Source organism: Sorex fumeus, unplaced genomic scaffold (assembly GCF_029834395.1).
Source record: "Sorex fumeus unplaced genomic scaffold, SorFum_2.1 ptg000265l, whole genome shotgun sequence".
Taxonomy (NCBI): domain Eukaryota; kingdom Metazoa; phylum Chordata; class Mammalia; order Eulipotyphla; family Soricidae; genus Sorex; species Sorex fumeus.
The window spans coordinates 30,500,143-30,527,581 of NW_026606322.1; the positions used below are offsets into that span (position 1 = coordinate 30,500,143).

At 36.4% G+C, this 27,439-nt stretch overlaps 1 pseudogene; it reads left to right on the forward strand.

Annotated features, from left to right (window-relative positions):
- The first annotated feature begins 453 nt into the window (after nt 1-453).
- LOC130018475 (ubiquitin-conjugating enzyme E2 L3-like) lies at nt 454-20,259 on the forward strand (annotated as a pseudogene).
- Nucleotides 20,260-27,439: the final 7,180 nt, after the last annotated feature.

Genomic DNA, 27,439 nt, shown 5'->3' on the forward strand with positions numbered 1-27,439 from the left:
TTCAAACACTTCTGAACTGAAAGAGAAGATTAAAGATGGTCTTTCATGTCTTTGAGGCCATGAATGAAGATTATGATAGTTGCTTTGATTGCCACACCCTCTCTGATCTATATAAGAGTTCTGGGCAGAGGGTTGACATTTTCCATTGAGAAATAGACTCTCCCATCAAACCATCCCCAATTCAACTACCATGTGATGCTACAGCAGCTGCTATGGAGGCCTGGACTATGTATATGGAGGCTTCGGTGGTCTAGTCTTTGGCTATGGCTGTGACTACAGTGGCTATGGCTCCGGATTTGGAGGCACTGGCTGTGGTTATGGAGTGGTTATGGACTACAGTGGCTATGGCTCTGGATTTGGAGGCTGTGACTGGCTATGGAGGCTATCGGTCTGGATTTGGAGTCTGTGGCTATGGAGGCTATAGCTCTGGAATTGGAGACTGTGGATAACGCTATGACTGTGGATGTGGCTGCTGCAGCCCATCATGCGATGGAGGATATGGAGTTTCCAGCTACTATTGAAACAGGAAAAATGAAAAAGATTGGTGCTTTTCAACTTTAGAATCCTAAAACCATTCTACTGCTAATTCTGCTCCTCTTCTTCCTCTTCTACTTCTACTTCCTCTTCTTTTCTTTTCTTCTTTTCTTTTTCCTCTTCTTCTTCCTCTTCTTCCTCCTCTTCCTCCTCTCCTTCTTCCTCTCCTCCTCCTCCTTCTCCTCCTCCCCCCTCCTCGTCCTCCTCCTCGTCCTCCTCCTCCTCCTCCTCCTCCTTCTTCTTCTTCTTCTTCTTCTTCTTCTTCTTCTTCTTCTTCTTCTTCTTCTTCTTCTTCTTCTTCTTCTTCTTCTTCTTCTTCTTCTTTTCTTCTCATTCTTCTTGTTCTTCTTCCTTTTCTTCTTTTCTTCTTTTTCTTCTTGTTCTTCTTCCTTCTCTTCTTCTTTTCCTTCTTCTTCTTCCTCCTCCCTCTTCTCCCTCTCCCTCTTCCTCTCCTTTTACCTCTCCTCTTCCTCCTCCTCTTTCGCCTCTTCCTCCACCTACTCTTCTCCTTCTCCTTCTCCTTCTCCTCTTCCCCGCCTTCTCCTCCTCATCTTTCTCCTCCTCATCTTTCTCCTCCTCATCTTCCTCCTCCTCCTTCTTCTCCTCCTTTCCTCCTCCTCCTTCTCCTCCTCCTCCTCCTTCTCCACTTCCTCCTCCTCCTCTTCTCCTCCTCATCTTCCTCCTCCTTCTACCCATTCTCCTCCTCCTCCTTCTCCTCATCTCCTGCTCCTTCTCCTCTTCCTCTCTCCTCCTCCTCCTCCTCCTCTTCCAAATTTTTTGTGAGGGCGAGCACACCTTGCAGTGCTAAGGGCTTACTCATGGTACTAATAAGGGAGGCCAGGGTTCTATGCGGATCACCTGTGAGCAAGGCAAATGCCTTGCACACTGTGCTCTAGCTCTGGCCCCACTGTTCTTCTTTCAAGAATTTCTACCTACATCAATATTCAGATTATGCTTTGACCAAAGGGTTATCTGAAATAATCCAAACTCACACCTAAGTCCTGGAATTACAACAATGATGCTTCAACACATGAGGTGATTGGAAATTCCATGAGTGATTTCCATTTCAGTAAAGCTGTTTTCTCTAAGTTCAGTAAATGGATAGTTGTCTTCTAATTGACCTCAAACTGAAGTTCATTAATTTCAAACTTACCAAACCGGCTGAATATTTTACTCTTGAAATTATTTCTTCCGAGATGAACTTCTCTGAGGATTTTGTGTTATAAATTTATTAAACATGCATGGTCTTTAGCATTAGCCTTAACATTAAGCCACTTTCTGGTGTTTTAAAGTTTTTCTGAGTCTTAATAAAAATCATGCTGTGGGAAAAATTTATTTATTCTTAGTGATGTTTGGAAAGCCGATTATGTTTTTGTAGAGCCAATTAAAAGCATCTAATTACCAGATGGAAAGGTTCTCAAGGGAAGAGGAAACATCTTAGAGTTCAGCAAGAAGGAAGAAAGCTTATTTGAAGAACATTTTACTGGACCTTTTAAAAGATTACTTTTCTTTTGCTTTCATAAATGGCATAATATAATATTTAAAGTGATGGCTTGTCATTATTTCCCTGAAGATTTGCATAGAATTAGCAGAAGGGCAATTGAACAAAAGAAAAATCATAGATTAAAGAAATACCTTTCGCATATGCTTGCAGGTTAAACAGTCCTGAACCTTCACTGAGCAGGTTTCTATAATGATGCCTTGCACATAACCTGAGCTCAATAAACATATGCGGCAGAAACAGATCTAATTAGTGAGACATAGTAACAGTTATGAAGACTTCTGACCCATGTATGTGCGAGGTAATTTTCAAGGAGTTAGATATATGTGTGTTTGTGTGTGTTTGTGCATGAACATATGTGTATGCATACACATACACATACTTGTGTTGATAATTTTCATAATGTTCAGAAACAGGAGAATGTAAATATTAAAAAAATATTTAAAGCACTCTAACAAGTAGTTAGGATAGTGGAAAGTATGTGTTTTACAAACAAAGAAACTGGGATTGATGCCTTCTTTTGATTAGTAACTATGTTAAATCTCCATTTCTTAATATCATTGATAATGTATTTATGTCTGATTACTTCTTTGTTTTCAAAGACCATTGTTTAATACACCTTCCTGTATGCAGATATATTCAAACACACATAGTGAAAACACAAAAGGTGGTTGTGTTAGTTTCCTGGAACTATGGTGATAAAATTCCTGTAACTGGGTGAAGTCAAATGGGAGAAATATACTGATTTACATTCTGGAAGCTGGGAGTCCATAGAACTGTGTTGGGAAATGACATTTTCACTGCAACTATAAGAGAATCTGCATCTCTTTCTGGTTTCTGGCAATCTGGCATTCCTGAGCAGCTCATAACTCTAATCTCTGCTTTTTTTGTCAGATGTTGTTCTCCAATTATATCTCTTTTATGTCCAAATTTCTTTTTCTGGATATCAGTCATATTGGATAATCATCGTGAACTAGGATTTACCCAATGACTTCATCTTAACTCATGAATTTGGTTAAATCTACAAAGAACCTATTTCTAAATACAATCACATAAGCGAGTGTTCAGAGTATAGGACTTTAATAAACACATTATTAACTTGTTACCATGATCAGTATTTTGTGTTTAGTGTTACTTTTCAGATCAATATGAGTTAGAATAGAGAAATGATTCCATGCCAGACTTTTGATTTGGCTTATTTTAAAAATAATACTAAAGCTTTATTCAGTAACTGAAATGGATTTGAGTAGAGACAAAGTTGAACTTGACTAAGAATGGGCTCTGTTTAAACTGGCAATTAGAGGGCCATTTACAAGTGCCCATTAGCGAGCTTGTGGCTTTAATTTATATCCTCTCATAAACATGTACAGTCAGTCAAACAGCCTCATCAACAAAACCGAAGGCATTAGCCCAGGGCAACTTGTAATTGATTTTAGAGAACTGGTTTGTGATTCGGTACTATCTGTTTAAATTAACTATGCACATCATATTCTTTCTCCCGATTTTCATTGTCAATGAGATTTCACCTTTAGATTATGGGGAAGAAGTGTCCATATTTTCCTTATCTGCCACAAACCTTAGTCTTCTAAAAATTCCACTTCAGGTTTTATCAAACTTCTACTCATAGAAATATTAAAAAGTATTGTGCACAATCATAATAATACTTTCCCCATTTCCAGGAGAATTCTATGTATTCTTTGGCCTTTCATGCAGCCAACATGGCCGACCCGAGTTCATAAGAAGCAATAGAAAAAAATTCAGGTCTTTGACTTTTGAGCAATTTGTTTTCGCATACTGTCATAAATGAAAGCCACTTACAAGATTTGTAAAACTAAAACATTAAAACTATTACAAAGCTTCTTTTGTCAGCTGTCATATTATCTAATCCTCTAGAAGAATTCAGGTGGTTACAAATATATTAGTCTCTTCAAGGTTTCTGGTGAACACAGGGAAGTATCAGTTTTCTAGGTTTGTCTCCATGTACCTTTGTTGGATAAATGTTTGGTTGATTGGAGAATAATTACAGAATCTTTCTGCTTTATATTTGATGCCAGCAATCTCCTCCTACTTCCTCTTAGGTCCACATAAGACTATGTGTACGGAACACTCAAACTTGTGAATATAACAATTAAAAACATTGTCTTGACAGATTGGTGTATGAAGCTCGTAGATTTTCTAAATTCTCCATTAAAATCAAAACTTAAAAATTTAGGTTAAAAATATTTCCTGTTAGTGCTATTCCTGTATCCTCTAAAAACTACTTGTAAAATTTGTGGTGCTTTGTTTTTACCTTTGGGAGTGTGCTTTGCTACTGATTTTCTTACACTTGGCAAAATGTAAGAAAATACAAGTACATTAAAAACAACTGATGCATCATGAAGGAAAATTTAAAAAGCAATTCAATTCCACCTTTTTAATAGGAAGAAATTTTTCTTTGCATAATTTCTCAGATAAATTCTATGCTAGGTATATATTTCTGTTATTTAATAATGAAAGGAAATGATATAGATGGCATATTAATTTTTTAAAATATTTCAGCAAGATAGTATACCTAATGTCAAGTTTATTTAGTCCAATTATTATAGAACTACATGTATTATGAAACCTATTTGAAAAATTTAAATTTACAAAAGAGTTCTCTGATGTATAACTGTCATTTCCTATTTCAAAACCACGAATAATTATTTAAGAAAGAATGATAAAATACAAGTTAAAAAGGATAAAAGATAGAAGATAAGTAATAAAATGATATAAAAGAATCCAGTTCCCATTTTATATATGACTGGAATCGAATCCTTATGTCAACTTGTTTTTAAAACCTATATGTAAAATTTGATACATCGTTTTGGGATCTTAGTCCCATTTTAATGTTAGTATATAGGTATAATTCATATAGGTATAATTTATATAGGTATAATGTTAGTATATAGGTTCTTAGCTCCTGACATCATGAGCTAAAATACAAACTATTTAGGAAAAATATCGCATAAGGGTGTTTATGGATGATGACATGTGCTTGGATCAGTCTGTGCCAGGGATTCTGGATATCACTTTGCAGTTTGATGTCTAGTTTCTAATGATTTACCTGGATGACTTGATCACTTAATCACTTAATCACTTAACTTCCCGTTAGTCGTCGATTTGCTCAAGCGGGCGCCAGTAACGTCTCCATTTGTCCCTGTCGCGTGCTAGTGTAGCACAATGGCATCTGTTCGCTCCGGGAACATGAAGGGCCTCAAACCGATCGTTCATGATCTTGACGAAGAAGTCTGACCATCTGGTAGGTGGGCGGCCACGCGGTCTCTTGACATCCCGTGGAATCCAATCAGTAACAGCTCTAGTCCAGCGGTCGTCTTTAAATCTCATTACGTGACCAGCCCATCTGATTTTCGACACCTTGGCAAATGAGACCGCGTTCCTGATCCTTGATCGTCGACGGATGTCAGAACTCCGGATTCATTCTCTCATTTGAGTGAAACGTGATATTCCAAGCATAGCTCTTTCTATTCTTCTTTGGGAGACCTGAATGGCGTTCTCATCTTGTTTGCGTAGGGCCCAGGTCTCTGAGGCATATGTTAATGCAGGAAGAACAGTGGAATCAAAGAGATGTGCCCGGAGCCGGAGGTTCTTCGTCCTCTTAGCTATTTCTTCGACGTTCTTGAAGGCGTTCCAAGCCGCTCTCTTCCTCCTGCGCAGCTCGGGTGCCAGGTCATTTGTCATGTTGACCTCTCGACCTAGATACACATAGCTGTTGCATTCGGAGATAGTCGTTCCATTGAGAGCGAATGGGGCGTCAGGAACAAGGCTGTTTCTCATAAACATTGTCTTTGTAAGATTCAGCTGTAGTCCTACCTTTCCACACTCACAATCAAAGTCGGCCAGCATTTGTGCCGCTTGGCTGATGTTTGGTGTTATTAGAACGATGTCATCAGCAAAGCGGAGGTGGTGTAGTTGCCAACCATCTATCTTCACTCCCATTCCTTCCCATTCCAGTTGTCGCATGATGTTCTCGAGGGTGGCACTGAAGAGTTTCGGTGAAATGGTATCACCCTGCCGCACCCCTCTCTTGACATCAACGATCACTTCTCTGTAGAATGGTGAGATCCTGGTAGTGAATCCACAATACAGCTCACGGAGGATCCTGATGTATTGGGCTTGAATGCCCTGATTGGCTAGGGCTTCAATGACCGCTTCCGTCTCAACAGAATCAAAGGCCTTCTTTAAATCAATGAACGTTAAGCAGAGTGGCATCTTGAACTCCCGAGAAACCTCAATGAGCTTGGGTATCGTGTGGATATGGTCGATGGTGCTGAATCCTTTGCGGAACCCTGCTTGCTCGCATGGTTGTCCTTCATCTAGTGTTCTGCCAATCCTATTCAGGATGACTCGAGTGAACAACTTGTAGATGACAGACAATAGGCAGATCAGGCGATAGTTGCCAATGTCATGAATGTCTCCCTTCTTGAACAGTAGTACGGTCCTGTTGGTTTTCCATTGGGACGGAACCTTGTATTCAGACAGGTAGCGAGTGAAGAGCCGAGCCAGTGTATTGATGAGTACTGACGGCAAGTTCTTCAGGTGTTCAGGTCTGACCTTGTCTGGGCCGGGTGCTGTTTGTTTCTTTACCGACGAAATGGCGTGTCGGATTTTGGAAGGGAGAATGTTGGGAATGACATACCCATCCTGTGGAATTTGGTATGTCGGCAAGTGGACATGGCTATCAAAGAGATGTGAGTAGAAGTCATGGATAATTTTCTCCATTGCCGTTCTGGAGGATGTGATGGATCCATCAGGACGTCGGAGGGCAGTCATCTTGGTCTTATAGTTGGCGAAGGACAGGTGGGCATTACGAATACTTTTCCCGGCTTCTGCCGCATCTACCAGTACTTCTGCTCTTCTCTCTTTGAAGTCTTCCTTGATCGCATCTCTGCATTGCTTTACAAGCTCGGAGGTTAGTTTGCGGTTGCCTGAGGCATGCGCCAAACCACGCTGGTGGATTAGCTCAAGAGTTTTCGAAGATAGGCGACTTTTTGTGGCTATCTCTCTCTTGGCGTTCCTCGCACATTCATGGAGGTGCTGAACCAGTAGATCGTATTCCTCGTCAATGTTGTCAACAATGGCATCTTCCCATGTTGACTTGATAATTAGGTTTTAAAAGTGAACTTGACAAAGTAGATTGCAGGGTTAACAGGCTTTGTGTGGTTATTATATAATGGACTTTGCTTGTGGATATGGCAGTTTATTACTTTAAATATGAATCATATAATAATATCAACTGATAAAAATAGAATAGTAGATAAAGCAAGATCCACCTAAGAGTATAAAATGAAATTAATAGAATGCAAAAACGTAGGTAGGTTAAAAGTTAAAGAGGTGGGGAAAATACAAATACATTGTTTAAGCACATCCTTTTTAAGGAAAAACAGAAGTAATGACATTAATTGAAGGGAAAAAAGTTTTCAAAACAAGATAAGTTACCAGAGAAAACATTTTTAAAAAAATCATAAGGACATATCTCGCACTTCAGTTCTTCCATTTAAATGTGCATGTATTGAGTAAAAGTTTCAAAATAAATGAAAAAAGTAAACATTTTGAAATTTTAACAGTTATTTGAATAACAGTAATATGGGATGTCAATTCTCCTGTCTCAGTAATAGATCATTCGGACAGAGATTGTGTTAAGTTGTAGATATCCATTATCAATAAACTTCACCTAGTAGTTCTGGAACAATCAATATATACTCCCTATTGGGTGCATGGTATGTTCATCAAAATGTGATTGATGATATTAACTAGAAACCAACCAACCAAACAAATAAATAGAAAATTAGCAAATTTCTAAATATTATATCACTGTCACTGTCCTCCCGTTGTTCATTGATTTGCTCAAGTGGGCCCAGTAACGTCTCCATTGGAGACTTTGTTGTTACTGTGTTTGGCATATCGAATACATCACGGGTAGCTTGCCAGGCTCTGCCGTGCGGGCGAGATACTCTACTCTCGGTAGCTTGCCGGGCTCTCCGAGTGGGGTGGAGGAATCGAACTTGGGTCGGCCATGTTGGCTTCGTGCAAGGCAAATGCCCTACCACTGTGCTATTGCTCCAGCCCCCTTTAAGTAATCCATGGCTCAGAAAGAAAGCCCCCAAACAAATAAAAATATCTTAATTTGAGATACAGATGCTGAAAAGTTATTATGTATATCCATTTACTTGCTTTCAAGACTACCTTGAACACATATTTTGCTTGCTTGTATCTGCTTTTTTTCCACTCTGGAGAAGCTCATGTTCTATCTTACTACATACTTATTTCCTCTTCTTCTCTCCCTTCATATCTTTCAATGTAAGTTTAATAGACACTCTCTTGCATCACCACTTCGCCGCCTCCTGAAATTCTTTTCTGTAAGGTAAGGTGAAGGATGCACAACACCTATTCCAAAGTTAGGATGGATTTTGCTAGTCCTGATCTAAGCCAAGCATTTCCCCAAGAGCCTGTGGATTAGGTGTGTGTAACAGAGAGGTGGAAATATTCTTTTCTGGAGTCTACCTTCCAACTCCCCACTTTACTGAGACACAGAAACATGTATTTCTCTATTTGGGTGGCATATCTATTCTCCTACCTCCAAAGAGTGTAGATTTGAACATCAAAGAGATGTGGTTATCATGCCTTAGTGCTATTTCAGGGTAAGGAAATCTCCCTTTAAGTTTTATTATTATTTCCAAAGATTTCATGGGGTGTGGGGCCCAACCTATTACACTGCATCCAAAATATATCACTGGGAAGATATCTCCATGGGCTGGAGTGCATGACTTGCACACAGAGGGGCACTGATTTTGCTCCATGATACTGAATACTGCTTCCAGCACGGCTAGGTGAAAGACAAGATGACAGGTGAAAAATCACTGTCCCCAGAAAAACAACTAATTGGCAAAATGTATAGGTATGTTTAAAAAGGGAGAAGACACAGACAACTAATCAGTATGATAAGGTGAGACATCACTATTGATCTAACAGATATTAAAAGGGAATTAGAAAGAATACTTCAACTCAATTGACTAAGGCTATATAACCCAATGCTGAAAGGCAGAAGTTCTGCAATCTAGAAAAACTAAGTAAAAATTTATCTCATGAAAATAGATGTCATAACATTTTGGGAGTGTGAATTCATAAATATGGAAAATTAAATTACATGACAAATATTAGAATTGCAAAGCTGACTGAATTTTTACAATTAAGAAATTCATTGATACAGAGCCAGGAGTCACCCTGAGCATTCCTGGGTATGCCTCCCCTAAATAAATGAATAAATTCAATGATAATTGTTATTAGAAATGATAAAAAATTAAAGACAATAATTTTAATTAATACTGGAAAATTACAAAAATTATACATAATTATACAAATGGCTTGCCAGGGTAGCAAAAGCAGCACACTTAATACTGAGAGGCATGTATTAAAATCCAATTATCATCATACTCAATGGTAATAGAATATTTAATGCCTAAGATGGAAGGAAGTACATCATCTTTCAGCACTCATATTCAATACCTAACAGGAAGACCTATAGAGTGAGTAAAAGAAATTAGGGCATAGATATAAAACAACTAATTAAATTTTGTATTCACAGATTTCATGATTGTATATGTAGTCAATCCTATAGTATATAAAACTCACCCTCATGCCCAAATTTAATAAATGATCTCAGCATAATCATAAAATAGATATTATAATAAAAGCAATTTTTAAAGAAATCAAGGCATAGGCTATATTACTAAAAATAAAATATAAATATATTACCTGGATTTTTGGTTAATTAATATGTCCAATAAAACAGATATTAATGTAAAAAAGGATCCACCTTCTATTATAAACAAGATAAAGTTTACTAATTTAAAGTTTGGAACAAGAATAAGCTTATAGTTTATTAATCTTACGAAAACAGAACTCAATCTCACCTTTTCTTACTTGTTTTGCATTCTGATGGTGAAGTGAGGAGGGTAGCAATGGTTGGATGCTGTAGCCTACTTTGTTTCTCACTATTTCCAATAATGAGTAACACAGAGAAGAGAATAGTTATCAGTATGGAAAACCATCAGAAAAAGTACTAAAAAATGCAGTATACTTAGGACTGCATGTTATTCCATTGTGTGTATATACACGACTTGGGTATTTGGGTTGTTTCCATATCTTTCCTACTGGACTAAGTATGGCAAAGAACACTTAGGTGTGCATATGTCCTTTTGAATTAATGTTTTTGTGTTTGAAGTATAGAGGCCAAGACATGGTCATATAGTTCTATTTTTCACAGAGATCGTCATTTTTTTTCCATAAAGGCTGAAGCAGATGGCATTCTCACCAACTGTGATCTCTCTCATATATGGAACTCAAAAATATACTAGCAACAAGCTAGCAAGCAAGCAACAAAGACAACATAATGTGAGAACTGATCAACATAACAGAGTTGGGGGCGATTGGGAGGCTGGGTATTTGGGTCCTTGAAAGAGGGAAAGGGTACACTGGTGAAGTGTGTGGTATTGTATTTATGTGCATAAGAAATCATTATTAATGACTACGTAAACCATAGAATCCCAATTAGTTTTTAAAATATTTTAAATATTAATATTTTAAATATTTTACATTCTCTTTAAATTTTTTCAATATTTTAACGCAATCATATCAAAGTCTCAGATTCCCTGATAATCACAGAGTAATATGGGAGCATGTAAAAAAGTTCCTGGAACATTGGAAAAAACCTTGAGGGAAATAGCTGATCAACTAAAGAAACAAGATTCAACATTACAACTACCCTAGAGCTTTCATGTCAAGAACTCTGCTGGCTCTAGTATAGTTTTTCTGTAGGAAAATCGAGAGATGCTGCTGTCATTCAGGTTAAACTGGCTGATAACAGCTACTGCTGCTACTGTCCTTCTTTCTGTAAGAGATACTGGTCCTCTGCATCCCATGGGGAAACTGTCACCAGAGCAGGCGAAACAAACTTCTGTCAATCTGCATTCTTATTCTGGATTGTGAACTTCTTTCCTTTCTCCTGTTTTCAAAGTCAAGCATATTGTTAACCTCATTAACTCCAGAGAATGCTAACGTCACACATCATTAGAGAAGGCACTTTGAAGAAAGTAGGGCAAGAAAGGACTCGTTCCTCTCAGCTGAATGTCATCAAAGGACCTGGAGTTCCATTCAGAGTGACTGCATTTTGGGGCTGATGTTGCCACTAGTCCACTTCTGACAGCTCTATGCCTATTTCCTAGTAGTTTATTTGTTAGCAAAACAAAACTAGTTTCATCTTTTTGTGCTTATATTAAAAAATTACATACACAAATTTAGATATATATTTACATATATATCAAAATACCTAAGTAATAATTTTTAAACATGGAAATGTAAAATCTTTTATGTTAATAAATATCATTACTTCATTATTATTTATTATTATTTAAGAAATTATACCCACAGAGGTTTCTACAATGAACAATTGTTCTGAACTTGCTCAGACATGCTTCTTATCTGCGAGATAATCCAAGAGATTCAACAAACTCAGATATTCCTAACATTCTCCAAAATTTTTCTCTCTATTCTCACAAATCACTTGTATTACTTATATCACTTGTCATCCCATTGTTTATTGATTTGATTGAGCAGGCAACAGTAACGTCTTCATTCGTCCCTGTTGCATGCTAGCATATTGGGGGCTCTTTCAGGGTCAGGGGAATGAGTCCTGTTATTGTTACTGTTTTGGGTATATCGAATATGCCACGGCTAGCTTGGCAAGCTCTGCCACGGGGGAGGGATACTTTAGGTAGAAAGTACAAAACCGAGGCTGGAGTGATAGCATGGCAGGTAGGGAATTTGCCTTGTACGCGGCCAATGTGGGTTCGATTCCCAGCATCCCATATTCTCCTCTGAGCACTGCCAGGAGTGATTTCCTGAGTGCAAAGCCAGGAATAACCCCTGTGCATCACCGGGTGTGACCCAAAAAAAGAAAAAAAAAAGAAAGTACAAAACTTAATGTATCATTTTCTTATCCATTATAGAATTAGTGAGTGCTACAAAGAAGGTGGGGGGTGTACCTTTGTGTGATTATTCCCTTGATTTCCTACATATCCAACCTTAGGATCATAACTCTAACTCACTTAAACAGGTGGCAAGTGTGGTATTTCTCACAATAAGAATATGATACTTGTCATTGTTGACAAAATTTCCTCTTGTATTTGGATGTAGATGCTGCATCAATTCTCTATATTTTATTTTCATTTTTTATTTATATTTTAAGTTGAATCACAGTGAGATACACAGTCATAAAGTTTTTAATGAATGGATTTTAGTCATCAAATGTTCCATATAATGTTTCTTTATTTTAAACCAGGAATTTTATCTCTCATTATATCCTTGACTATTTTCCAATATGACTGTATTATATAGTCATGTATGGCAGTCTTCAGAACTTAACTCCTCTGTTCTCATGGATCACTCCTGGCAGGGCTTGAAGTACCGGAACTGTGAAAGGCAAACACACTACCCTTTCTACTAATTCTCTGGTCCTATAGTTCAGAGTTCTTTGCATGAAGTGGCAAGGATGACTCTGCTTAGAGTCTAACAAAGCCAGAATCAATATTGGTAAGGATGAATTCTTTAAGGAGGTTGTGGGGATGATTTAGCTTCTAAACTCCCCTTTACTGTTAGATGTAGATGCTGCATCGATTCTCTATATTTTATTTTCATTTTTTATTTATATTTTAAGTTGAATCACAGTGAGATACACAGTCATAAAGTTTTTAATGAATGGATTTTAGCCATCAAATGTTCCATATAATGTTTCTTTATTTTAAACCAGGAATTTTATCTCTCATTATATCCTTGACTATTTTCCAATATGACTGTATCCCCTTTACTGTTGGCAAAAGTCAGTTCCATGTAGAGGCAAGACTAAGGTCACCATTTCCTTTTTCAGCCTCTTGACAACGTAAGAGATCCTTTGTAGATTCCAATTTGCTACCTTAAAATGAGCAATAAGGTGTTGGAGTTGATAATAATGTGGATAGGGCCCTTGCCTTGCATACAACAGACCCGAGTTTGATCCTGAGCATCTCATATTGTCTCCCAAGTACCACCAGGAGTAATTCCTTTGTGCAGAGCGAGGAGTAATTCATGAGCATTACTGGGTGTGGTCTCCAAACCAAATAATAAATAAATAAAATGAACAATGACTGGCCTAATTTTCATGGTTTGATATTCTTGACCTTTATTATTGCTTCATATTACCTGACATCACTCTAATTTTTCTGTCTTTCTCTTCTAGTTTGACGGACTATTTGATATTCCTGGACTCACTGAAATAATCCACTCTAATTTCTCTATTTTGAGATAAGCTAGTTGATAACTAATTTTATTTGCTAATTTCTCTCATGACATTACCTAGAACCATGTTCAATTGAATAGGCAGTAGTCAGATACATTTATGGTATAGCTTTAGAATTTTGTCTCCCACATATTTGTTCATTGACAAAATTTCCTCTATGATACATTTCAAGGATGGTCTTTGATCTATCTAAAGTTATTCTTAAATCTGTGCACTGGCTGGCACTAAATTTACTGATTTTCCCTTATTTAAAGTCTTTTCTTTTTTATTTATTGCATACCTGATCTCCATACTCACCATGTTTTCTTCCTATAGTACTGACCACTTTATCTCAGTCTCCTTTTCTAGATGCTTATCTTTGCTTTTTCTTCTTTTTCATTTGGTTTTGATGTCACCAAAAATTACTTCTGATTTATTGCTCAGAAGTTGCTTCTGGTGGTGCTCAGGAGATCATATGTATCCTGGGGATGATGCCAGGATTTATAACTTACAAGGCAAAAGCCTTTATCTTGGTACTATTTCTAACAGCATTCTTTTGTTTTCTTTAATTAAAAAAATTAATTATTTTTCTAGTTAAGGTAATATGCTTTCAACGGTTAATGTTATGTTCTTGATGTGTAGTCATCACACCTAACCGCCACCAAAGTACTCAATATCCCGCACCCATTTCCTCATTCTAATTCTCATCTGTGTCATTATTTCCATTCCCTGTTAGAGCTTCCTGAAACTGGAATATTACATGTGTCTCCAATTGTTCTTGGAGTAACCCGAACATCATTTGAGTAATGATGTGTCTCAAGTTCCTATATCACATTTCTACTGTTAGTCTCCTTTCTCAAACTTTAGACTGTATAAGTTACCTATCTACGCAGTATTCAACATGGAAACTTTTTATGTTCATGACATAGCACACTTGAAGTTATTACATTATTCCTGTCATGTAGGCTTCCTCTTCAGAAAGTCAAAAACCTTCAACAAAGTTCTTAAATTCAAACCAAGATGTAGCCAGAATTTCTCTGTTCTTAGGTCTACCACATATGTCTATATGTCTACAAGTGAATCATCTATTGCTGTAGCTACTTACTTAGCCTTTAAATAAATTTAATTCTTCATTTTATTGAGATATGATTGACATAAAATAATCATATTATTTCAGATATATAGTATATATATTTAATATTCATAAATTACAAAAAATGATCACCATGGTAAGTCTTGATCAAAGTTATAAGAATTTTTATTTTTGCAGTGAAAATTTTCAACTTTTATCTCAAAAACTTTCAAATGCACAATACAATATTAGTTACTGTATTACTATGTTGTACATTATATCTTGCAACCTAACATTTGCTTTTGAACTATAAATTTGTACCTTTTTACCATTTTTTTTCCAATTTTGAATCAGTATTAGTTCTGCTCTTGGTAATCTCCAATTTCTTTCCTGCATCTATGATATTTTTCTTTTTTTTAACTTTTTAAAATAAACTACATATTAGTGATACTACACAATACTTTTCAAAATACTTAGAATAATGATTTCCAGGTCCATTTATTGCAATAGGAAATATTGTAATAGGAAAGATATCCTTTCTATGGCTAAATACTATTCTAACAGATATATATATGTGTTTACAAGTACATATACACATGTCAATGCATACACATATGTACACTGTGTTCATTATGTATTCATCCATCAGTGGAAAATTCAATTGCTTCTCTATCTAAGTAGACTGACTAGATATATTTAGGTTTCATTATTTGAAGAGCCTTCATACCTTACATACAGTTTCCCATACTATCTATGCTTCAAATGAATGAACTACGTAGTGTAGCAAGCTACCAATAAGGTTATGTTCGCCTTTATTTTTTTTTTTTTTGGTCTTCAATAAATTTTCACTACTATAAAATACCACGAAAAAAATTATCTTCAGGGCTTAGTAATCCTGTGTACCCTAACCTTATTATAGCTGCCTGAATTTATCTGCCAACATACTGTTATCAACTATAATATAGCCACAATTTTATCACTACTTCATCATGAAAAAACAGTTTTCACAAATATCAGTGATTTCCCTCATTGTTCTGATGAATAATATTGATCTAATATTAATATTTTTAGTGAAAATCTTGATCATGTTTATCATAGACATATTTTATAATCTTCATAGATGTGTCTTCTGCCCATAAAATTGAGAGATTATTTTTGTGTGTCTCTTAGGGGATTAATTTTTAAAATATTTTGGTAATGTTAGCTATGTTTCTCAAAGACGAATTATAGAAGTCACTTGTTGATATACAGTTGAATTTGGAAGGCACACTTTCACTATCCAAATCAACCATTGGCTCCTTCTGGTAGCAAATATGGCAATGGTTAGGCAAATTAGGCAATGGTTAACCATGACCTTGGCTTACAATATTATAAAGACTGCAGCTATAACCACCAATCACACTTTTAGGGGTAATACATCATTTTTTGACAGTTCATTGTTTTGTTCTCTGTCTTTGGACTTTCAATTGCATATTTTGTACCTTCAAAAGACATCATCAAAATTAAGCAGAAACTTGATTTTGTTAGCCTAACCAAGATCACCAGTGAAGCAGTTGTGCTTCAGATTGTTTATACAAGAACTAAGCTAAGATAAGAGGACCTTGTTCTCTGATTTAGGATTTCAACCAGTCTAATTTTTCATCAATGCTGTATTATGAATTTTGTATTCATTTCTTTTTTCAATCAAAAATGTATATATTCATGTTTTGATTAAAATTAGTTTATTGACACATTGTGTGATATAATTTTATTTGTTCATCTAAAACAGAATTTTAAAAAAAGGTATCACCATAACAGAGAACAATGTGCTTACTTTTGAATTATGTCTTATTTATGTTTATAATATAAAACATTAAAAATGTTTCATCAAAAGTTATGGTGTCTCAGTGATAAACATTACTAAAATTAAAATATTTCAGAAGTATAGATTTCTCCCAAATGATGAAGAGAGTCTATTAATTTAATAATCATTTATTCTCTTTTGCTGCATTGTTTTAATTTGTTTGTGAATCTTTAAGTGTCTTCAAAGCTATCTGGAAAAGGAGCATATTTATTTCTGAGATGTGGTTACTTTTGTGAGCTGAGATAAAAATTTATAGATTTTTCTGCTCTACGCTCAGAGAACCTCATTATCAGTATAAAAACACTGATGAAAATTATCATTCTCTTTGTACATATGTCTACAAAGATATTTTAAGAAATTGGCAACTCAAGTTCATACAATGTGTGATACATAGAGCCAGGATTTTAACAGAAAGTTTGTGTGAAACCATATACGAAACTCTCAAACAAGGAACTTAAATAGCATCAAACTCATTTCCAGAAGTAAACAGAAAAACAAAATTTCTAGCTTCAAAGGAGAACCTTGGCTTTTCATGAAGGAAGAGAATAAGAGTCAGGGATTAAAAAATAATAATATTGTAAGAATATGACACACTGTATTAATTATTGATAATGTTATAAAGCTTTTAGTAAAAAACAAATAACAAACATATAATAACTTTCCTGTTTCACATTGTCATTGTGTGGTATTTTGAGGAAAAGGAGTGTCAAAATGAAAGACTAAATTTATAAGACCAAATGAAACATGAAACTGTTAGCCAGCTAAAAGTTGAGTGACAAAATATGCTGTAATGGGGAACTGCTTCATCCTCTCTACAGAGCATTGGAGGTTGGAACAGAAAAGAAGGAATAAATACATATATACATATTATATATAAATATATATATATGTATATATATATATTTGGGCTGGAGCAATAGCACAGCGGGTAAGGTGTTTGGCTTTGTACGTGGCCCACATGGCTGATCCGAGTTTGATTCCTCCACCTCTCTCAGAGAGCCCAGCAAGCTACCGAGAGTATCTCGCCCGCACGGCAAAGCCTGGCAAGCTACCCATTATGTATTGGATGTGCCAAACACAGTAACAAGTCTCACAATGTTACTGGGCCCGCTCAGACAAATTAATGAACAACAGAAGGACAGTGACTGTAAAATATATATATATATATATGTATATATACATATATATACATATATATATTTTCAGGTCATATGCAATTGTTTTCCTTTTATTTTAATTTATCACAGCAGGTAGGGCGTTTGCCTTGCACACGGCCAACCCGGGTTTGATTCCTCCATCCCTCTTGGAGAGTCCAGCAAACTACTGAGAGTATACCGCCCACACACCAAAGCCTGGCAAGCTACCTGTGGCATATTAAATATGCCAAAAACAGTAACAACAAGTCTTACATTGGAGATGTCACTGGTGCCTGCTTGAGCAAATTGAACAACAGGAGGACAGTGCTACAGTGCTATTTTTATTTTTTAAAATTTTATTAAAATACCATAAATTACAAAGTCATTCACAGCTGGGTTTCAGGCACTCTATGTTCCAGCACCAATCCCCTCACCAGTGTCTTGTTCTTTCCATCAGTGTTTCCAGGTTCCCCCCACCCCAACCCCCATTCCCAGTTTACAATCTTGACAGATTTGTTTCTAACTTTGGCTATTAAAGTTCGGATCTCTTGTTTTCAGTACAGTTCACTCTGTTGTTTGGATATTTATCTCTACCACTCATTCTCAGCCACAATGTACTTTGAGTCCCTCTCCCCTTTGCTTCCCATCAAACTTATCCTCCTCTCTTGATTTCTTTCCCTCTCTGTCTTTTTCCTTCCTAAACTCTGGAGCCAATGGTGGTCTAGGCATCCTCACTTTCTCTGAAACATGAATGGAACTGGAAGGTGCTTTTAAAGAGAAATATTTGAAAGGTGAATCAGCGAGACTACTGTGAATTTAGGGGGAAAAGAAAAGTTTTGAAACTCAGTGACTTTGGAGATTGTATGGCTACTGAAACGACTGCTAAAGGAAAAGTATAGTGGAAAAAAACATAAATTTTCTTTCAGATAAATTTGGACTTACATTGTTCAAGAGATTTCCAAAACAAAGTATTTTGGATAATATTGTATGGTAGAATGTTTCAGCTTAATTATTGTGTTGCAACAGAATTTGAATATGATCTAATAAAATTTTGTCGCTAAAATATGCAAGGAGGTAGAATGTTGTTTTCTCTGAATAAATTCTGTCTCCTGCTTCAAAATACTGTATAATTATGCATGATAATTTTATAATTTGTGTGCCAGTTTACTTCATTTTAAAAAGAAAGAAAAAGATAATACTTGGCATGATTATAAACCTTACTGTAGCCAAAGTGAAAAAAAATTATTTGAAAAATCTAAATCCTCAGGAAATTCCAAAAGGCTGTCAGTGCCAGAAATTTTCTTTTCATATTTTAAATATAGAAAAATGTCTTGAAACTACTTTAGAATATAAGAATTATTTGTTCCATATAATAACTAATTGACACAAATAAACTCAAAAGAAAAATTGGCATCATGAATATTTTCATGTATAGCTATTTTTAAATTATAAAAAGTATCACATAACCCTAGTTAAGATGTCCAAGCAGTAACTTCCTTAGTCAAAGCATTATATATGTGTATATATGTATATATATATGCATCACATATATCCACATATATAATATATACATATATAATATAATTATATCACAATCACTATTATCCTGTTGTTCATCGATTGCCTAGAGAAGGCACCAGCAACGTCTCCTTCCTCCTAGCCCTGAGATTTTAAAAAGAATCAGATTCAATGCTCTTTCAGGGTTAGGAGAATGAGTCCCATCATTGTTATTGGTATTTGGCATATTGAGTATGACACGGGAAGTTTGCCAGACTCTGCTGTGCGGGCAGGATGCTTTCGGTAGCCTGCCAGGTTCTCCAAAGGAAAAATGAGATAATAAGATGTCACACGGCCGGGTGTATTTGCTTCTGGGAGCTAGGTTTTATAGTCTCTGCATTTTGGACATTGATGGGACCAACCTGGCACTGGCAGCAGCTGGTGGGTGTGACGCCTACCTACTGGAAGATGGGGGATCTGGGTGGAGAAGGCCCAGTTCCAATCTGAGCAGGCTTGGAGATCTCAGCCCCGGGACCCGCATGCCTGGGTTCCTCTGCCAGTTTTTCAGTGTGTGAGGCTTGTCTGGACGTGTGGAGAGTGGTCTCAGCATGACTGTGGCTGGTTCTGGAGGTCTTCGGCTGTTGTGGCTCTCCTGGCATGGGGGGAGGGAAACTCAACCTGCCTCCCTCCAAGGGGCCCCGGTGAGGACAGCCAGATGCAGGGGCAGGAGACTCTGCGCTGCTCTCTTCCGGGAGCTGGCGATGCATTCTGGGCAAGCAGCAGCACCAGATCCAAGACGGCAGCCAGCAGCAGGCTGATGAAGGAGCTTGAAGAAATCCGCAAATGTGGAATGAAAAACTTCTGTAACATCCAGGTTAATGAAGCTAATTTATTGACTTGGCAAGGGCTTATTGTTCCTGACAATCCTCCATATGATGAGGGGGTCTTCAGAATCGAAATAAACTTCCCAGCAGAGTATCCATTCAAACCACTGAAGATCACATTTATCTATCTATCACCCAAACATTGATCTATCACCCAAACATTGATGAAAAGGGGCAGGTCTGTCTGTCAGTAATTAGTGCTGAAAACTGGAAGCAAGCAACCAAAACCGACCAAGTAATCCAGTCCCTCACTGCACTGGTGAATGACCTCCAGCCTGAGCACCCACTTCAGGCTGACCTAGCTGAAGAATACTCTAAGGACCGTAAAAAATTCTGTAAGAATGCTGAAGAGTTTATAAAGAAATATGGGGGAAAGCGACCCGTGGACTAAATCTGTCATGATTGATTCCAGCAAGTGTGAGCAGAGACCCTGAGCAGTGCATTCAAATACCCGCAAAGCAGGACTCTGTGGAAATTTTACATGTGCCACTGCCTGGTGTTCGCTTGTGGCAGTTACTTTCTACAGTTTTCTTAATCAAAAGTGGTCTAGATAACCTGTAAAGAAAGAATTAAAAAATTTAAAAATATATAAGTATAATTATATAACACATATATAATATATAATACATCATTGTCACTGTCACTCTTCTCCTGTTATTCACAGATTTGCTCGAGTGGGCCCAGTAACATTGTGAGACTTGTGGTTACTGTGTTTGGCATATTGAAAACGTCATGGGTAACTTGCCAGTATTCTCGGTAGCTTGCCAGGCTCTCCAAGAGGGGTGGAGGAATCAAATTCAGGTCAATCAAGTCGACCGCATGCAAGGCAAATGCCCTACTGGCACTTACCTGGGCCATATACAGTCTTTAGAGTCATGTGCAAGTCTTTACAAGAAGACACATGTCAAGAAGGCAGCTATGTGCAGTTCAACAACAGTGAGATTCCTCAGGCAATCATATTAGACGTGGAAAATGGAATTGAGTATTGCAGTTCTTCGAGAACAAGGATAAAGTTCAGAAGAGAACACAGAGGAATCTAAGTGCAGTTTGGTCAAGGAGATTATTTTTTGTCAGAAACAAGCTTGCTTATAAAGAACATGAGCTTGTGCATGTGTGCTGGTGCTATTGGTATTTACCAGGTCTCCCATTGCCAACATGATCAGGGTTGTACTTTCAGGTTAATGTTCTACCATACCAGCACTGACATACTGGTTTTAAGTTTGAGATCTCTGGTTTGTCTTGATACATAGAATTTAACTTTTTTGTGTGTGTGGATGGGAGCATACCCAGTGCTATACAGGGCTTACTCCTCAGTCTGCATTCAGAAATTACTGCTGTTGGTTCTCAGGGGGTCATATGGGATACTGGGGCTCAAAAATAGGTTGGCTGCATGCAATACAGATGCTTTATTTACTGTAGTATCTCTCCAGCCCCATTTTTTCCCAACCCTTATACTGAGGTTGGTTTCCTTCATAAAGTGATTTTTAAAACAGTTTCATCACATTCCTCTGCTTCAGATCCTTTGCATACTTTGTTCCTTTGGTCTAGTAGGTTATAGAACTGATTCTAAAACTAGCAAAGGAAAGCATTATTTTCTCATGTATTTCTTAAGCACCTCAGTCTCCCTTAGTGTTTTCCTTGTCATAGATGATTTCTCTTCTTTTAAGTATCTGTTAGCCTAATTACACATCTCAAAACATAGGTCAAATTCTGCTTCCTCAAGAGACTCTAATTAAGCATTTTCTCTGCAAGAAAATGACACTGTGATCCACTCTTGGGTATAGGATAACATAGCTTCAGGTAGTTTAGTTTTATTGGGTAGTTCCCATCAGAATGCTTCATCTCCTCTGTGTTTATTTGTAACTTCTTTCTTTGTGCTCTCTTGACTTGTAAATATTGTTTTTCTCTTCTCCTTAAGTCCTTTGTATAATATATTGAGAGCAATGTCCTTTTTGTATGGGCATAGGAAGATAGTAGCAAATGATATGCTTTTGTTAATGTGAGAGTCATTTGACTCTAAATGATATTTTCCTCCTGGTCATCTGTTCTCTTGACCTAAGCCTCAGGTGCCCTTAGTTCCTAGCATCCCCCAAAGCAGGGTCCTGATGAGGGACTGGATGGACCCAGGGCAAACCATGAGCTATATCTACTCTGGCATTGAAATGGGGCTGACCAAAATGCCTAATGCTTAACTATAAGTTAAGAGCTTTCTCATGGACAGATGCTATCATGATCCAAAAAGTAATAACTAGATTTGGATCCTGCTAGGTTTAGGAATGATTAATCTGTCCTGAGCGCTGTAGTCTGGGTCTTTGGCAAGATGTTCCCAGAAGAGCTGCCCCACAAGCTACAATGCATCTCTTACTGTGTCCATATAAAAATAACTAAAGGAGAAAAACACTTTAAGAGCTATTTTGCCTATGGGCCATCATCAGGGGCTTCCTCATGTTGTTTATGCTTCTAGACCAGGTGGAGCATGGGCCCAGAGGGCAAGGTGTGCAGAGATATAAGTAGGGGTAGAGAGAGAAACAGAGGGGGTCAAAGTCAGAGGGATCAGAGTCAGAATCCAGAGAGGAGAGGGAGAGCCCAAGCTGAGAGACACAGGAAGGAGACATGAGATGGGATTGAGGGATTGAGGAGCAAAGAAGGAAGAATGAGTGAGATTGGAGAGACACAAGAGGTTGAGTAAATGATAACTAATAAGCAACCAGCCTGGTCCTTGTTCTTCCTCCACCTGCCCATTGCCTACAGCCATTCTGATCCTGTCCATACACAGTGGTTTGAGAGCACCAAATGAAGGCGGTGAGAGAGAGCCACCCAGAGAGCCTGCAAACACACATCCTTTGCGAGTGCATTCCTTACACTTGGGAGTATCTCTGTCTTGCTCTCTTTATGCATCATCTGTAACTGTACTTATTTTTGTTGAGATGGCAGTACCTTAAGAATGCAACCTTTCTGTGTTTAAGGGTAATATTTTGCCTCACCTTATTTACCACCAAAGGGTCCATATCCCTCCTTTTTTTGTCTATAACACCCTCTCATCTACCCATTGGGTGTATATTGCTGCTTTTAGGATTTCATTGTGAAATATGCCCATTGCTTTTGGGAGGGATGGGAGAGAGAAGGAAGAACTAATATCCAAGAGAGGAAAGAAAGAGCTGTTTCCGAGTGCAATTCTGAGACTTTCCTCCAGCAGAGAAAAGAAAATGGCTCACATCTGTCACTCCAGTTCTGTTAAACCTAAAGTGAGAGGCAAACACAGACATGAAGAGGGCTTCAAGAACGTAGGGCTTCAAGAATGTGTCAGTGAAAAAACAGGATATCAAAAATCTGTACCACTGGAGAAAAATGTACGAGTCACAATGATGAGACACATTTCTAGAAAAAGATGATATTTCATCAGGAGTGAAACCTGATTTTACCAGGTGAGCATCAGGGAGTTGATACAATGAATTCAAGTGAATTTAGATAAAATGACAAGACTCAGAATATCTCTGAGGAAGAGTTCATAAGAAAACCAAAGTCAAGAGTAAGAAACACACACACACACACACACACACACACAACCATGCTACAAGAATCTGAAGCCTCTGGTATCTCTAACAAAACCGAAGTCACAAAATGTCACCCCTTCAGCAAATTTAGATAAACACTGCTCGAAAGCCTTTCTACCTTTGTCAGTTCAATTCTTATTGACTAATAAATTGTGCCAAATTTTCACAAAAAAAAGTGTAAGAAATGGATAAAGAGAAAATGCAATTAGCATACAGCAATAATCTGACTAAAATACTACATTAATAAACATGGAATTTGAAATAACTATGATTAATATATTAAGAGTGTTACTGTTAAAATTAAACGCCATGGAAAGATGGATAATGAAATGAAAAGATGATAACTAAGGCAGAATCAATAAGCAATGCAAAGGACAGAAAACAAAAGCTAGAAAGAACAGGCAGGCCTTAAGCTGCTCGCTTTGCATGTGGCTAAGCATAATTCCATTTTACGTAGTACCCTGAGAACTGCTGGGACAAATTCCTAGGACAGACAGAAGCCTATATCATCCATAACCACAGTCATACGACCACCACCACCACCAAAGTAGGACAGAAAATATAGTATCAGAATTGAATACTTGCTCTGAAAGGTTTATCAGTAGCTCCAACACTAATCAGAAAAGAAATAGTGAACTCAAATTCATATCTATCTAAATTTACCATAACAAAATGAAATGAGAGAAAATAAGTATTTGTAACATACAGAGTATTATTAAAATGCATAATATATGTACTCATTCTTATATTAATGAGAGGAATTGAGGTGGTATTCAAAGTAATAATGACTAGGTTTCTAACATTATGATTGCAACAAATGATAGTTTCAAATAATTTAGAAAATGTCAATCTGAATAAAACAGACAAAATGTAAGAAATCAGCATACATCTTGCATCTAGGGCTATTCTTTTCAAACTTTAGAAAAATTAATGCAAATAGAAATTTCTTCATAAAAATTCCTTAGCTTTAGAGAAACAATTTTAAGTAGTACAGTGTACTCTATATCTGGAGGTGCGTTAAAGAACACATTAAATATTAAAGAGTTGAAGGGTTGAAGAGAAGCAAGACAGTATAGCAGGGACGAGCTTGTCTTGTGCCCAGCTAAGCTGAGTTTGATCCCCCACACCATGTATTATCCCCTGAGAAAAGCTAGATATAATCCCTGAGCACAATCAAAAGTAAGCTTTGAGCCCTGCTTGACGTGACCCCCAAATCAAAACAATGAAAAAATTAAAGTGTTAAAAGAAAAATCATATAGAGGCTTCAACCCAAAATAATTCTTAAAATAGAAGGCAAATACATATTTCCTAAACCAAATAGAAAGTGAAGAAATCCATCACCAGAACTCCTGAAAGATAAGTTAAAAGAAATTTTCCAGGCATATTGGAATTGACAAAGAAACTTAGTACATAGAGAAAGGTAAGATAAAAGGTGTAACAGAGTGGGGAAAAATTAATGAAGTTATTTTGTTTTCCTTTGTTTTTATTATGATATATACCTCAGTTGATATAGAGCATTATTCTCCATTACAGACAATAATGATAACAGTAATCCCTTGGGTGAAAAGTATATAAATGAGTAAATTGTTATAAAGCACAAAAGTATGTTATTGCATAAGTATGTATATGTTATTACATCTGTTCAAATATGTGAGTAGTGGTATTCTTGAAATATTGCCTTAGATAATTGAAACTACTGTGTATTGTAAACTCCAAGAGCAAATATTTAAAAATATAAATAATTGGGGCTATTTAAAAATATAAATAATTGGGGCTGGATTGAGAGCACAGCGGGTAGGGCATTTGCCTTGCACGTGGCCGACCTGGGTACAATTCCCAGCATCCCATATGGTCCCCTGAGCACTGTCAGGGGCAGTTAGTTCCTGAGTTTAGAGCTAGGAGCAATCCCTAGGCATTGCTTGGCGTGACCCCCCACAAATATATATATATATATATATATATATATATATATAATTGTAATGCTGTCTTAAAGAGAAAACAAAATATCGGTATCAGAGAAGCTGAAAAAAGAGAAAAGAAACAAAGAACAAATGCAGTGGACAGAAAACAGTTACAGTCGTACGTGGTTGGTCTTAATACAACTCTACAAACTATATAAATATTTTAAATGGAATTATTTGAGTATGGCAATACACATACAAAGTTTCTCAGAACATTTTCTACCAGAATGCTTCTCACTTAAAAAATAAAAAGAGAAAGTGATGCACATTTTTCCTAAATGCCTCATAAACAGATAATTTTTCTGAGTATAAAAATATTTTCTTTAATAGATTAAGTCACTTTCCCTCCTTAGATATCTCTGTAAACTTTCATTACCAATAGCATGATAACTTAGCATTTATATCTCTAAAGGAGCAGGCAGAAAGTACACTTTCTAGCCAAATATTCTCCTGAACAACTAATTCTGTTGTAGCAGAAAAGTAGTCACCAGCAAGATACAAACAAGAGTGAAGCTTATTGAAGTTTATAGTTCAATAAACCTTACTTATCACAAGTATTGGCAGATGGCCATGGACTGGCAGCAGGGTACTCATTATCTGAGTTTGGCATATACTGAAGATATCTTTTCTGAAAAAAATAAAATTTTATTAAAAAATCTGTTACTCTAAGGCTCTGGAAGACAAAAATGAGTATGAAATATATACTAAAATTAGTATTAGGTAAACAAAAACAGAAACTTAAAGCCTTAATGGAATTATTGGTTCATTGACGCAAGTCTAGTTTTAACAGATGAGTGGCCTACCTCTATGTAATTAAAAAATTACTCCATATTTTTCTACACGGTTTAAATATATCATGTGTGTTTTATTGGTTGGGGGTAAATATTTTATGTAGAATACCCAAGACTCATAACAAACTAAAAGTATAAAGATAAACATATCAAAGCATCAAATCTCAACAGTTTACACCATGTGCTAATTGGCAATGACTGTAATTACATGTGAGAATTGGCTTCAGTGAACTATTGAGATTTTAGTGGAGGAGCTAGCTTTTGAGAAGGGGATATACTGTGATTAGGGGGATGGGTGTTGCATAGGAATGTCTACAGTGAGTTTGTTATAGCAATTGCAGGAACTCTGCAGATTTTCAAGACCTAAGAATTCTTGGAAGTTCTCCCAACAACAAAATCCAACTTTTCAAGGGTTTCATCCTATCAAATCAATTTCCAGTTCATTTCAGGCAGAAAAGACAAATTACATGCCTACAAGCTTGTTGGCATAAGATTTAAGAGCTGTCTGTATATGTTCAGCAGCTCAATAGCAATTTTGACTTATTTGATAAATATTAGATATTTTATCACAGCAATTATTTCTCCTTTCACTCTCAGGAAAATAATTTTTCATCTGAAAATTCTTAGTGTATTTTACACTGGGAGATATCTCTATAATTATTTTCTAATAAATGTGTTTAGTATAGCATTACAATATGGTCATAACTTTAGTCATTTATCTTAATAAGTTTCCTTACTTTCATGATATTTGAAAAAGGGGAACTGTTTCCATTTCTGAGGATACCATTTATTCCTATTATTAAATCTGGGAAAAACAAATATCATAGATTTAATTTTAGAAAGAGACTGTTGGTCATTACCAGTTTGTAATTTTTCTTCTGTATTATGTATTCTTGTTAAGAATTTAGATTTTAACCCCATGTAGCCTTTTCAGTCATTATGAAGTACATAGAAAAGAGTAATTATTCTTTGCATGGCCTTTTGTGTTCTTAATCAACATTCATACTAATGTAAATTTCAATTTATGAAAATTATTTAGAGTATGAAAATCCCAAGGCTGAGATATTGATTCTTAATAGTCTTCATTATAATTTTATTTTACCACTTATTCTCTGGATACATTCATAATATTGTTATATCCATAGTATCTTAATATATGCAAATTGATAACAATGAAAAGGAGATTGATTAAAAGAATACTTGTATCAAAGACTTATGTGAAAACTTTATATTGAACCACTGAACTGAAATCTGTTAATCTTATCATACATACCTTGTTATTCATTTTAATTTCTGTCTCACTACTTATTTTTAGT